Genomic DNA, 15,250 nt, shown 5'->3' on the forward strand with positions numbered 1-15,250 from the left:
CTGACTTTGTGATCAGGGTCCTGTAATGGAAATTTACAAAACTTGGCATCATGCTGCTGTGAGAATGTAAAAAAAAATTGCTTTACTGTAGCAATCTATCGGGAAAATGTATTCACATTTGATTCTCCTGTAGTATATAGGGACCTTGGGAATTTAAATGTGACTCTTTCGTTAATCACTAGTGTCTCCTTAGCTTTGTTTCTTTAGTCCACTCTTAATAGGTTGATGATGAGGAGTCACTAAGCAAATACACAAGGAGCCAGAATATGCTTCTGACATGGAGAGTTTTCAAATGAAATGAAGGGTTATTTCCACAGGGGTTCCTAAATGGAAAACTGCAGTGATTAAGTTGCAAACAGTGACCTTTCTAAAACCCAAATCTGATTATGGTATTTCCCTCCTTAAGAGCTTTTGGGAGCTCCTCATTGCCCTTTGAATGATGTCCAAATTCCTTGATAAAGTTTATAAGGCCTTGCATGTCCTCTGCTGCTTTTCCACCTCATCTCTTACCATTCAAGCCTAGAGCTCTTCCTTTCAGAAACAACAACTGTCCTATTATCCTTGTACACAATGACCTCACCCCTCCAAGCCACTGCACATTTGCTATCCAGGGACCTCGTTTCCCTTCTTCATACCTAGATCAGCCCTACCTTGTCCAGGATATAGGCCACATGTTTCTTCCTACATGATGCTTTCCTTGATCCCCCAGGGTGACATAGGCATCTTCCTATTTGCTTTAATGCCTGTTATATTCCACATCCCAATACTTTTCATACTGCATTGCACATGGCTCTTCATTGTTCTGTGACCTGTTAACTCTAATGGGGAGGGGATTCTGTCTGTTTCATTCACTCTGGTATCACTATGCCTAGCACAGATTAGTGCCCTGTGAATATTGTTTGAATGAGTGAATACATAAATGAAATAATCCATCCTTGTGAAATTCTACCAATTTTAAACATATATATTTGTGCTTGCTTCAGCAGCACATATACTAAGACTGGAATGATACAGAGAAGATTGGCATGGCCCCTGAAGAAGGATGACATGCAAATTTGTGAAGTGTTTCATTTTTTAAAATAAATTCTGGAGATTTATTGTATGGCATGGTAATTATAGTTAGCATTAATGTATTAATTATATACTTTAAAATTGCTAAAAGAGTAGATCTTAAATGGTCTACTGCAAAAAATTGGTAAGTATGACTGAAAATGAATATATTCCTTTTTAATCATTACACAATGTATATATAAATCAAAATATCTCTTTGTGTTTGTAAATATATACAGTTTTCATTTGTCAGTTATACTTCTCTAAAGCTGTGGGGGAGGGGAAGGAAAAAACAAGGCGAAAATATAAATACATAAATATCTATAATATGCACTTATACTTAAATTATAAGGCAATCTGATAATTATTTCCCTTATTTCCTTTTCCTAACACTTTTAGCCTCAGCTTATCTATCAACAGCATGCTGTATTTCACTCAGAGACATAGTTAGAATGTCCTAATTTTAATTTGTACAATTTTTCTTCTGAGTGTGAATTCTTGTTAGGCAATAGATGTGTCTTTCTTGGCTTTGCCAAATTTCTTAAAATGATGTCATTTGCAAGCCTCATTTTTCTCAGCAGTCTGACTTTTACTGCCTGATCTAACAGCCATCAAAAGGACTTCCTCAATATTTAACCTATGAGATTCTCTTTGACAAGCCTAAAGACCAGTTCTCAGTCCTCATCCAACTCCATCACAAATCAGAGACAACCTTCTGATGTATTGCAGACACAACAAACCCTAGATTTACCTGAAGGAACAAATGATAGCACAAACTCCCACTGCCCTGGTTGACAGAAAATCATCAACTTCAATATTTTTACAATTATTTATGGGTGTCCTCAAAGGATTATCTGTCTATGTATACATTTGGAAAAACCAACATTTACCACATTGCCTCCTACCTGCTTTTCTGCTCTTGCTGTATCTCCTACTCATCTCATTGAGGACTTAGCATAGCTTCTTTGCTCTACATGTCTTCCTCGATAAAGCCAGTGTTCATTCCAAGGTGCTTATTCCAGATACTTCCAAACACCCAGTCCTCAGAGGGTAGAAATAGATGGAACAGGCCAAACAACCTCTTCTCCATTGTTACACCATTTTTATCACTTGGCTCTGTATGCAGAATCGACAAAATCTCTCTGGAAAACTCCTCTCTGCTTCCAGCCTTCATTCTTTGCTCAGCATGTCACCTTGCACAGTCTGTCCTGGCAAATACTTTTGCCATCACTCTCAGAAATCAGTCTCTTCTAAACATGGGAAAACTATATGATAACAATTTTATACAATCCACTGAACCTCTATCCACTATCCCTTCTGCAGTACCCATTCAAGCAAATTTCCTTTTTTTTTTCTGAGTGAAATAACAAACAGTAATGTGATAATCAGATGATATTTAAGGGGGAAAGAGAGTGGGAGTTATGTTTTGCAGCAACTATCCAGGTTTTTGTTCATTCACACCTGTTGGACTCTAATAGAGTAGTATAGATGTTTTCAAAGCAAACTGCAATTATGTTAGCCATGATAAAAAATTCAATATATATAGTCAATTATCATTATTTATGGATTGAGTACATATTAAAACAAGGGAATAATAGACACAATAATGTTACTTGAGGGTGGAGAGAGGGAAGAGGGAAAGGATGGAAATACTACCAATCAGGTACTATGCGTATTACCTGGGTGGTGACATATTCAGTACACCAAACCTCTTAATATGCAATTTACCTACATAACAAACCTTCACATGTACCCCTGAACCTAATGTCAAAGTTTGTAAAAAAAATTTCACTAGTAGGTAAATTCCCAAATACAGAATCCATAAATAACAAGAATCAACCATATACATATTCAAAAATATGTTAATATTTGACATATGGACAAAAGTTCTCTTTTTTGTTTGTGTGCTTGAGAGTTTGTGGTAGGTAGTGATATGCATATTCAGTCAGTGTGTATTTGGTGATCTATCGAAAGCCATGTGTGCCTGATTGAATGGACCTGCAAATCGTTGTATATCACTAACCCTCACAGGTATGGGCAAATGCCTTGAAAATATTCCTATACAGAAAACAATAATGCAATGAAACATAAGTAAACAAAAATGTGAAGAAAAGGCAGAGATCACAAATTCAATTGTGCGAGCTACTGGTCAGCTTCTTATTAAGAAATAGCAATCTCATAGGATTTGACACACTTACCTTCCACCTAATTAAAATAGTAAGAAACATTATCTTATATGTAGATTTAAAATCACTAGCATGTGTGTATTATGGCTCCCACCCTAAATTAATATTTTTCCTTTGTATATTATTAGCAAATGATTATGCATGTTAATCACTCATAAATCATGTATAAATATAATGCCAGCACACAGTTGAAGACTTTTTACTCATGAGGTTAGAGACCGCTGGAATAATAAAGTAGTGTAGTTTTGGAAAAGAAGCTGTAAAAAGTCACTTTTTATTCATAGAAACATGATCTATAATTTTAGCACTTAAGTATCTATTTGAAAATAAAACTCTTTGCAACAGTTCAAGGTCACTAATTCTTAAAATTCTGGAGCATTCAGTCCTGGTATTGGTGACAGCCCATGGAAAGTTTGTTTTTTTCTCTTGTACTCATTCCTGCTTTGGATTCAGTACTTTAGCCACAAATGCCAATTATGCTTTGACTGTAGTCTCTCACCTCTGTGTGTATTTTTATAGAGGACAGAGGATAAGAAGGAAAAAAAAACCTTAAAATTCCTTGGATGAGAGTTTGAGACTTTTCAAAATACTGGTAAAAGCCAATTGATCAAACAGTAAAACACATAAAATGATAAGTTGTTACCAACTCTGCAGGACACTGTAATTTTAAGAAAGTCAATCAACAATACTCTCCATGTAAGGCATTTACCTGAGAGTGTGGGAATTAGCTTTTCATGTTTTAACAACTTCAGGAAGCTCAAAGAATATGAACTTTGCAGTCATTCCCTTGTGTGTTTCTTTATAGTCTACCATATGGGTTTCTAACTTCATGTATAGGTTTAACTTTTTATCCTTACATAAATAGGGTCCTCTGTGAAACTTCTTCTGCAGGACAATTTTAACATATTGAGAGAAATCAATTTGTCTTCTTCTCACTTCTCTAGGAAAATTTTAAAAAATTAAATTCACATCTCAACCCAAACACACTCACACCTGTATACTCACTAAGATAAAAGAATAGGTATTTCTGTTCTGGGATTCCTTGTACCTTAGGGAATTTACAACTTATTTTTGTTTTAGGAGCTACCAAGGAGGTAACCTTCTGGGTCAAGAGAGACTTCAATCCTAAAGGTAGAGGCTACCTTTGCCCTGTAGATCAGAAAGATGGAATTTTCAGCCTGGAGCTCAAGAATTCAGAGAATGAAATTGATTTCCCTGAAACTAAAAGAACAGGATTTGGGTTGTGAGTGTTCTAACAACCAGGCTCTTTTTAGGGAGCCATGATGTTTACCCCCATCAACTCTCCTGCTCTCTATATTTTATGTTCTCAGATTCTATTGCCAGCTGGCTATTGTTCAGTCAGTGGAAGGCAATGGCAGGTAAAAGGACTGGAAGAGAGAGAAGAAATGTATTTCTCCTTGCTGTCTTTCTCTTTGGTTCTGTGTCCCTGACTGCGGTTGTGTCCTTCTACTAGTCTGACTGGGGCCCTTCTTCCATGATCCAGCTTTCACTGGGATCCTATTAATATAAACAATTGTTATTCTTGCTTCTTTAGGCAAGAATAGGATAATATTGCTTTATTCTGCTATGAGTTTCTGGGAGCTTCAGCCTCTCTGGTGGGTGTCTTTAATCTTGGTCACACATTCGTAAATGTCTTTCATTAAAACCTTTCTAAGAGAACAATTTGGGCAGGATTCTGTCTCTTTCTGGAACCCTGACTGGCATAGAACCTGTAGAGATTGGGCACTAGTATCTTTAGTATAAGGTATTTTGTCTTGGAAGCTTGACTGCTTTTTTGCTGAAGCTTGGCACACTCAGAGAATGTGTGTGCCATTAAGAATACACGGAGAATGAGCAAGCAGCAGGACTGGAGACTGGTAGACTTACTTAAGGATATCCAGGGTTCATGGGACGCTTTACACTCACAGAAAAATAGAAAAGCTATAGAAATGATCGAAATCAAAGTTTTCACTTGCCCCTGATTTGTGACACATTTTGTTACTCAAGTGTCAATGCGCCAAGTGCACGTCTGCTCATTTCTAAACCATACTTTTAACTCTGCTGTAAAAGCAGCAATTTGAGGAATATTATTAATTCTTTTCTATGGGTAACTGGAGTTTTCTCATTAGAGTATTATATTATTATTTATGACTGCCGTGAGGCTTTGAAAGTGATGTCATCACATTGTGATATAAGACGCCCGATTATTAGAGTTAGGTTGGCCAATTTGTCTGAACCCCTGCTCCTTGATTTGTAAAATAGAGAAGATGATATCAAACCTGAAGCGTTGTTTTACCAACAGTCTGCACAGGCACTCAAAATGTTACTTCCCTTTCTTTTGATTGGCATATATCCCCTTGCGTTCCATGGAGGTCATGTAGATGAATTGTATTCTGTGGCCAGATTCCCTTGAGGACCAAGGTTGGACATGGCCCGAAGGAAGAGATAATTATACTTCATAGGCTTCTGAGTTTAAGAATGTATATGCTCTAGTTTAAATTACTATACTAAATATGTAAAAGTTTGTAGGTTACATTTCTGCTTCATGTTTTTCTCATGTGTAAATGAGAATCATAATAGTATCTACTTAATGAGATTATTATTGCCAGAGGAAGAGATCCGAGTGACCCCGAGTTACTGGTGGCTTATTCATATGAGTCTGTAGCAACTTCAGTTCTTGCCTCCTCAAGAAGAAAGAATTCAGCTGAGGGACACACAGCAGAAAAAGAGACTGAGGCAAGTTTCAGACCACAGCAAGTTTCAGAGCAGGAGTGGAAGTTTATTTTAAAAGCCTTCAGAAGAGGAAAGAGAGAACCTAATTCTTGGAAGAGGTCCCAGTGAGTGCTCTGAAGATCAAAGAGAGGAAAAAGACAGGAAAAAATGGTAGAGAGAAAGAGAGCCTTTAATCTTGATCCTAGGAGTTTACAAGCCTGCCTCTTTTCCATGCTTCTTCCCTTAGGTTGGGCTTCCCTCATGTACAGTGCTTTCCGTACCCTTTGGCATTGAGCACGGGCAGGGTGTTTAGGGAGTTACAGGCATGCCTGTCTGAGGCTTTTTTTGTTTTTCCAGTGGCGCCTGTCCCAGGAACATCATCCTTTGCCATTTTGTCTCTTTTTTTTTTTTTTTTTTTTGGGATGGAGTTTCGCTCTTGTTACCCAGGCTGGAGTGCAATGGCGCGATCTCGGCTCACCGCAACCTCCGCCTCCTGGGTTCAGGCAATTCTCCTGCCTCAGCCTCCTGAGTAGCTGGGATTACAGATATCTGCCACCCTGCCCAGCTTATTTTTATATTTTTAGAGTAGAGACAGGTTTTTACCACATTGGCCAGGCTGGTCTTAAACTCCTGACCTCAGGTGATCCGCCCTTCTCCATCTCCCAAAGTGCTGGGATTACAGGTGTGAGCCAGGCCCCACTTTAATTTGGCTGGCATTCCTCTTTTTATAAAGAAGAGGACATAAATATAAATTGAGAGGATACCAGAAATGATGCACCCTAAACTCTCATTGCAGTTGTGGGTAATATGAGGTCATGTAACTCCATTACTACATAAAATTATAAATCAAGTTTCTGGGTGCTACAGTGTCTTAGGATATGGAAGGAAAATCTGTATAACCTCACTCCACTGACTAAAAACAGGGAGGTTGTTTCCTAATCTATAAAATGTATTTTACCTGATAACAGATCTTTGTGACAAATCACATTTGTTCCAACTCAGGGAGCAGAGGAAGATTTAGACTCATTTCCATTTGTCACTGCACTTTGCAATTTATAACATACATGATCTCAATTATGTCTTACATGGGGTAGATAAGGAAGGCTTTAACCTCACTTTATAGGTGATAACATAGACATCTATGCAGAAGCTAAGTGACTTGCCCAAGGATCCATATCAATTGAGAATGAGCACAAAAACCTAGATTTTTTGACACCAGTTAGTGTTCTTCTCATTCCTTCACACCCATTTGCCTCACTGTAGCACAGGTGTGGTTTTCTAGAAGAAACATGAATTTTCTATTCATCAGGTCAGTAATGAGTTATATCCTCAGTTGTGTAAATTAAAAATAAAGCAATAAAACCTCCATGAAAACAAAAATAAAAACCATAAACTTTGACTCTATCAACAAATATGAGCACTTTCTATTTGCAAGGTGTTGTGCTAGACTTAGATATCAAGGTTGCCTCAGTGAGCTTCTGTTTGTTAGATGAGAACATTCAAGCATGAGAAAATGATATGAGGCTGAGAATATTTAACCATGTTATTTCCCTTTATTATTCAAGTTGCTTTGATTTTGAGGAATTTCTGGTGGCTGATGGATTGACATTTAACATATCTTAGGGATTAAAAACGAGACTATGAAAATGTAACGGTTAGATAGACAAAACATTGTTCCACACAACTTTGCTTTTCTATTACGGAAACATTTTGTAATGATATTTAATATATGTGATAAATAATTTTCAACTGATACAACTTTTATTTTTACCTGCATGTTTTACTTAAAACGTCAGCTCTTAAAACTCTTCATGTTATCACTGTAAAAGGGGAATAAAAGGCACTTTTATAAGTTTTTAAAAGCTATAATACTCAAATTCAAATGAAACGTGTAGAAAACAACAAAGATAGGAATACACTGTATTTTTCATCTGGTATATTCCTACCTTTTCCCATAAAGGATTGTTAGTAATGATATGGGAAACCTTGACCAATTTCATGAGGTAGGACAGACCACAACTTGTGAAACAGAGTGTATAACACCATAGCAATTTGGGGAACTCCCTCCCTCCACTGCTTGCTTCTCTCTCACATCTGTGTAAAGAAACAATAATATTCCCATGTATGGAAACTTCCTCATGTGTCAAGTACTGCATGGGTACCTCACATACATGAAATACTAGATGTACTAAGTATTTTCATATATATAATTTCACACTGTGATTTCCTCAGCAACTTTGTGAGTTTCTCTGGGTAAGCATTGGTGCCCCATTTTACGCAGAAGCAAATGGAGCTTCTGAGAATTTAAAGTACTTCTCCAAAGTCACAGACCTCATAAATCTCATAAGCGGAAAAGATACAACTGATAGCCAAGTTACTGAGTTTTAGGCTAGTTTTATTCATCACACCTTAATACTTGTTTGGATAATGTTTGATTTTTAAAATCTCAAAAAGTAAAAGTTCATTTAGTTATTGTCATAATTATAGAATAAAATAAAGAAGATTTGCTGTGAAAGCTAACGTACTAAAATTCCAAAATCCTGGAATGTTATGATTCTGTTAGCAATTATAGTACATATCTCTTGATTTGAGATGCAAGTTTTAGTTTAATGGAAGAATATGCCATTGAATACAAAGAGTATCAATTGTCAGACTAAGATGTACCAACAATAGTCTTTACTTAACTGATTAAATTTACTGTTATCTTAGAGCAGTTTTAGATTGAGAGAATTATCATATTATAAAAACTATAGAAAATTGGGCTCAATCTGTAATAATGTAGCATATACCTTGAAAGCTGTTTTTTTCCAGTGAGAGAATAAAATACATTCTCTAATATTGTGTATATTCACTTATACATCTTGACCCCATGATTTTTGTATATATGCATTGGCATTTTTAATTTGAATATCTAAAATATTATATACATTGGAATAGTTTCAAATGAAGAATATCTTTTTAAAAAAGTGCAAAGTGATGAAATAGAGAACTTTAAAATGCTTCTGATAAAATGATGTAGATAAAGTTTCTTACATTTAGTGACCTTGGTGTTACTATTTATTTTTTTTTTTGAGATGGAGTTTCGCTCTTGTTGCCCAGGCTGGAGTGCAATGGCGCGATCTCGGCTCACCGCAACCTCAGGCTCCTGGGTTCAGGCAATTCTCCTGCCTCAGCCTCCTGAGTAGGTGGGATTACAGGCACGCACCACCATGCCCAGCTGATTTTTTGTATTTTTAGTAGAGACGGGGTTTCACCATGTTGACCAGGATGGTTTCGATCTCTTGACCTCGTGATCCACCTGCCTCGGCCTCTCAAAGTGTTGGGATTACAGGCGTGAGCCACCGCGCCCGGCTGGTGTTACTATTTTAAAAGGCTGGGTCAATTGTTCTGATGGTTTTATGAAATCTGCTCTTTTATTTGTATTGGTACAAATTTGCAGTACTTTCCTTCCTGAATGGCTAATTTCTATGAATTTCAGGAGGGTAGAACAAGGTTTCAGTGTACCTTTTGTCATAAGATTTCCAATTTACTGAAGAGATTCATTTTCTGTCTCTAGCTACAGTTTCTTTCCCACCAATACATAATGCACTCATCACATCACAATATAATGGGTACTAAATGGGTTTTATGTTCTTCAAAGATCTGCACATGGTGATTTCTATTAAAAATCTAGATACTTGCTTTGAACTGAATATTAGTAGTTTTAAAACTATATTGTAAGTGGAGAAAACTGCTAAAATTTATCATGATTCCTCTGCATAAATGCTCTAAAATTTTCACATATTCTCAATCACATCTTTCATATTATTTGTGTATCAGTGAATTTTTAAAAAATAATTTCAGATTTTAAAGAAAAATTTTCCAGGCTTCTGGAGATGGTGGTGATTGGTTGCTTCAAGTCCTTCCAGTCCACAGTTAGGACAGAGGTAGACAGTTAGGGGATAGATGAGATTTCTTGATAGCCCTGGTTGCCAAGGTCCCAGAGAGAATTCTCAGAGGCCTTGTGTCATATGCCCAACTCTGAACTTACCTCTGTGGCTGGGGGATTGTACTATTGACTTGTCAGGGCTGGGTCTCATGCTTATCCCAAATAAGAAATTCTGGGTGGACTATAGCTGGTTTCTAAAGAAGCAGAAAGTATGTAATTTTGTATGCATATTAAACTAGAGAGATAGACAAATAAAATATTCTGCACTTAGAATAGTAATTCCCTAGTAGAATGAATTGGCTCTGGAGTGGCTTTGTGAGCTTTTGCTTGTCTTTGAAAATTAAACAGTTTTATCTTTAAATGATAGTTTAAATGTAAATTATGTAAGATTAAGATTGATGAGTTCTCTGAAAGTGTCTTGCCTTCTGCTTTTTGTGGTAGTCGCCTGTGTAACTGCTGTCTCTCCATGGCACTGAAAAACGCTGAGTTTACCTTGAAGACCCTAGTCCTAGGCCAAGGAGAGAGAAAGGGAAATAAATGTCCCTGTAGAGTTTGAAGCTAGTGAATATGACATATTGACAAAGTAAGAATGTGTTTAAAATGTGTCAGGCTCTTCTCCAAGTTGTTATATATGTTAATTTATTGAATTCTTACAACCCTATGCCGTAAGGACTATTTTTACCCTCATTTTAAAGAGAAGGAAAATGAAGCACTAAGAAGTTGAGACACTTGCCTGAGATCATATGTTTAGCAAGAGACAGAACTGAGACTTAAATACAGGCAGTTTGTCTTCAGAGTTTGTGCTTTTAACCAAGACTCTGATTTCCACAACACTGTGGATTATATCCTCTGAGAAGGTAGTGCGTTTGGCAATACCCTTCATTGCCTGGATCACTGAGCAAAGTTGTTGAAATTCTGGTCATAAGAAGTCCATGTTTGAGCAGCTCTACAGGATTATTGGGTTTCATTTTCAAATATCTTTGAATTGTCTCAAAAATTATTTTAAAATAGAGAGACCTAAAAGTGATATATCACAGTTTCACACATTGGAAACTATCAATGCATTAAGAAGTTCTGGGTTACTTTGACATTGTCCAGAACTTGGAATGAAATTTCTTCTGCCCTTTTAATTAAGCATATAATTGAACTTGTGCATGAGACATGAATTATTAAGCTTGTCACTTTGCATTTCTCTTTAAAAATATTTGGTATGTGTGGAACGTATTTCAAAATAGTAAAAGCTATTTACAACAAACCCACAGCCAATATTATACTGAATGGGCAAAAACTGGAAGCATTCCCTTTGAAATCTGGCACTAGACAAGGATGTCCTCTCTCACCATTCCTGTTCAATATAGTATTGGAAGTTCTAGCCAGACCAATCAGGCAAGAAAAAGAAATAAAGCATATTCAATTAGGAAAGGAAGAAGTCAAATTACCTCTATTTGTAGACAACATGATTGTATATTTAGAAGACCCCATCATCCCAGCCCAAAATCTTCTGAAACTGATAAACAACTTCAGCAAAATCTCAGGATACCAAATCAATGTGCAGAAATCACAAGCATTCCTATACACCAATAACAGACTTAAAGGGAGCCAAATCAAGAATGAAATGCCATTCATATTTGCTACAAAGAGAATAAAATACCTAGGAGTACAACTAACAAAGGATGTAAAAGAACTCTTCAGAGAAAACTACAAACCTCTGCCTAAGGAAATAAGAGGGGACACAAACAGATGGAAAAACATTCCATGCTCATGGTTAGGAAGAATCAAAATTGTGAAAATGGCCATACTGTCCAAAGTAATTTATAGATTCATCGCTATCCCCATCAAACTACCAATTACTTTCTTCACAGAACTGGAAAAAACCACCTTAAACTTTATATGGAAACAAAAGAAAGTCTGCATAGCCAAGATAATTCTAAGCAAAAAGAACAAAGCTGGAAGCATCACACTACCTGACTTCAAACTATACTGCAAGGCTACAGTAATCAAAACAGCATGGTACTGATACCAAAATAGAGATAGACCAATGAAACAGAACAGAGGCCTTGGAGGCAACGCCACACATCTACAACCATCTGATCCTGACAAACCTGACAAAAACAAGCAATGGGGAAAGGATTTCCTGTTTAATAAATGGTGTTGGGAAAACTGGCTAGCCATGTGCATAAAGCAGAAATTGGACCCATTCCTGACACTTTTCACTAAAATTGACTCCAGATGGATTAAAGACTTAAACATAAGACCTAACACCATAAAAACCCTAGAAGAAAACCTAGGCAAAACCATTCAGAACATAGGCATAGGCAAGGACTTCATGACTAAAACACCAAAAGCATTGGCAACAAAAGCCAGAATTTTTTAGACAAATGAAATCTAATTAAACTCCAGAGCTTCTGTACAGCAAAAGAGACAATCATTAGAGTGAACTGGCAACCAACAGAATGGGAAAAAGTGTTTGCAATCTACCCATCTGATAAAGGGCTAATATCCAGAATCTACAAAGAATTAAAACAGATTTACAAGAAAAAACAAACCCATTCAAAAGTGGGCGAAGGACATGAACAGACACTTTTCAAAAGAAGACATATATGAGGCCAACAAACATATGAAAAAAAGCTAATCATCACTCGTCATTAGTGAAACACAAATCAAAACCACATTGAGATGCCATCTCAGGCCAGTTAGAATCACGATCATTAAAAAATCTGGAGACAGCAGATGCTAGAGAGGATGTGGAGAAACAGGAACGCTTGTATAGTTCGTGGGAGTGTAAAATAGTTCAGCCATTGTGGAAGACAGTGTGGTGATTCCTCAAGAACCTAGAAATAGAAATTCCATTTGACCCAACAATCTGAATCATGGGTATATATCCAAAGGATTATAAATAGTTCTGTTATAAAGAGACATGCACATGTGTGTTCATTGTGGCACTGTTTACAATAGCAAAGCCCTGGAACCAACCCAAATGCCCATTTATGATAGACTGGACAAGGGAAATGTGGCATATATACACCATGGAATACTATGTAGCCATAAAAAACAATGAGTTCATGCCGTTTGTAGGGACATGGATGAACCTGGAAACCATAGTTCTCAGCAAACTGACACAAGAACAGAAAACCAAACACCGCATGTTCTCACTCATAGGCAGATGTTGAACAATGAGAACACATGGACTCGGGGAGGGGAGTATAACACACTGGGGTCTTTTGGGGGGGATAGGGGAGGGACAGCAGTGGGTAGGGAGGTTGGGGAGGGATAACATGGGGAGAAATGCAAGATAGAGGTGATGGGTGGATGGAGGCAGCAAACCACCTTGCCATGTATGTACCTATGCAACAATCCTGTATGTTCTGCACATGTACCCCAGAACCTAAAGTGTGATTATATATACATATATATATATATATATATAATTTGTTATGTGTACACTTGAGTATGTTAATACATGTTCACAATATTCAATTAAATGTCAGGTAAAGCTCAAGCATGTTTACATCTGTTACATATCTATTGATAATTTATAACCAGTTTCTTTTAATAAAAACCAAGTAACAGTTTCTGTAATACAAATAAAATTTAGAGGTCAATGGCCACCTCATTCCACTCTGGGATATTCCAGAGAGAACCAATAAAATGGGAACATTAATTGAGAAATGTAGAATTTTCTGATGATGATATAGATAGGGAGGCTTATACCATGTATCACATAGAAGATGGCTTAAAATCCTTTTGATCTTCAAAGTCTTTTTAAACTGCCACCCATCATATGGGAGGTGTATTGGGGGAGGATAGGGGATAGAGTATGTGGGAAAAGGGTGTCCCAGCTCCCTGGGCATGTTTTCCTTCTGGATTTCTTCAGGGCGTTGGAAATTCTGCTTTCTCATTATAGAGAACAATTTACCCCCACCTACCAAATATTCTTATCCAGCTCAGTGTTCAACAAACAAATAATCTTTCCGTTACTAAAGCCAACTCTCCTTAGAAAGCTTTATGGGTTTATAAAAGCAAGTTCTTTTTCTGTCACATATTTTTCTCTTAATTTGTATCCAATATTCTTCTTATACAAGAAAAATGTTTTTGATCATGATTATGCCTTAAACTTTTAATTATGTTTATCTCTCTGAAAATGCATAATTTATAACACAACTAAAGATAAATATAAAACTAAAAGCAAATCCTTTAAATTAATCCCATTAAAGTACAGCATGTATATTATGAGAACATCATAAAGTATCGCAAAGGATACTTAAGTTTTCTCTTGGGTAAGAAATTCCCTGTTTGTATCAATTGTAAAAGAGTCACATACAGACTATGTAGTCTCTAACAGTTATCAGCTTGCCAAGGCACTAGAATCTTACTGAATCAACACACACCAAGACATGCCAAATCAGACAGTAAACACTTGGTAAGGTAGCAATCAGAATATCAAATCCTTAGTTAATGCTGATTGCATTTATTTATGCCAACTAATATTCTAATACTTAATTATGAAGATACATCTGTATTTACCAAAGAATAAAACAAAACAAATCTAAATTGCTTATCTTCATAAATATTTGGAGACACTTTGTTCAAATATACATAGCAGTAAATAGCTAGATACATAAATAAATACTGCTCAGAAGCACCAATTGGGAAAATCAGTTGAGGTTAAGACCAATAAAGTATTTCTTAATATTTGCTTTTGATCCATTTTTTATAATGATCATAGAAACACAAGTCTCAAATTGTTTTGTAATAGCAGACTACTACAGTGAACACTGATTATGCTTTCTATATTAAGGGTGATTTTTAGACTCCCACTATAGAGCCCCAAGGTTATTTTTTGAAATTTATAATATTGTAAATCCTGGAATAAACTACCTTATTATTATCATTATTAACCTAAGAAATACTAATGGAAACTTTATGAGTCTTCTGAAATTCCCTTATTTTTAAACTCTATTTGTTATTTCTATTCCCTTTTCTCTCTCATGTTTGTTGCTTAACCTCAACTATGCGTGTGTGTGTGTGTGTGTGTGTGTGTGTGTGTCTGTGTGCGTGTACATGCTTGCATGCACACGTAAAAACCTTATACCTTTTGAATGGAAAATGAGTTTGTTACCAGAAGAGGAACCAGAAGAGAGGGAAGCCTAGGAGCAGGACACCAAGAGAACACTGGAAGACAAAAGATCAGGGTTGAAGGTCCCAGCAGTCCTTCACTCCACTAGACTAAAGCTAAGGAACGGGAGTGAAAAGCGTTCCCCGCCTCACCCAGCAGCTCCCACCTGACCTCATCAGTCCCTGGCTCTTCTGCCTCAGGAACATCACACAGGCCCAAGTCAACATTTCCTTCCTCCTCTCATCCCACTTCCCTTAG

The 15,250-nt window shown here is 36.7% G+C and overlaps 1 non-coding gene across 1 annotated transcript; it reads left to right on the forward strand.

The window, feature by feature from the left end:
* The first annotated feature begins 970 nt into the window (after positions 1-970).
* LOC116533368 lies at positions 971-1,077 on the forward strand. Its single transcript, XR_004261255.1, has one exon. It is a non-coding gene; the product is annotated as a U6 spliceosomal RNA (small nuclear RNA).
* Positions 1,078-15,250: the final 14,173 nt, after the last annotated feature.

Source organism: Sapajus apella, unplaced genomic scaffold, assembly GCF_009761245.1.
Source record: "Sapajus apella isolate SASKATOON/1434 unplaced genomic scaffold, GSC_monkey_1.0 scaffold81, whole genome shotgun sequence".
Classification (NCBI taxonomy): domain Eukaryota; kingdom Metazoa; phylum Chordata; class Mammalia; order Primates; family Cebidae; genus Sapajus; species Sapajus apella.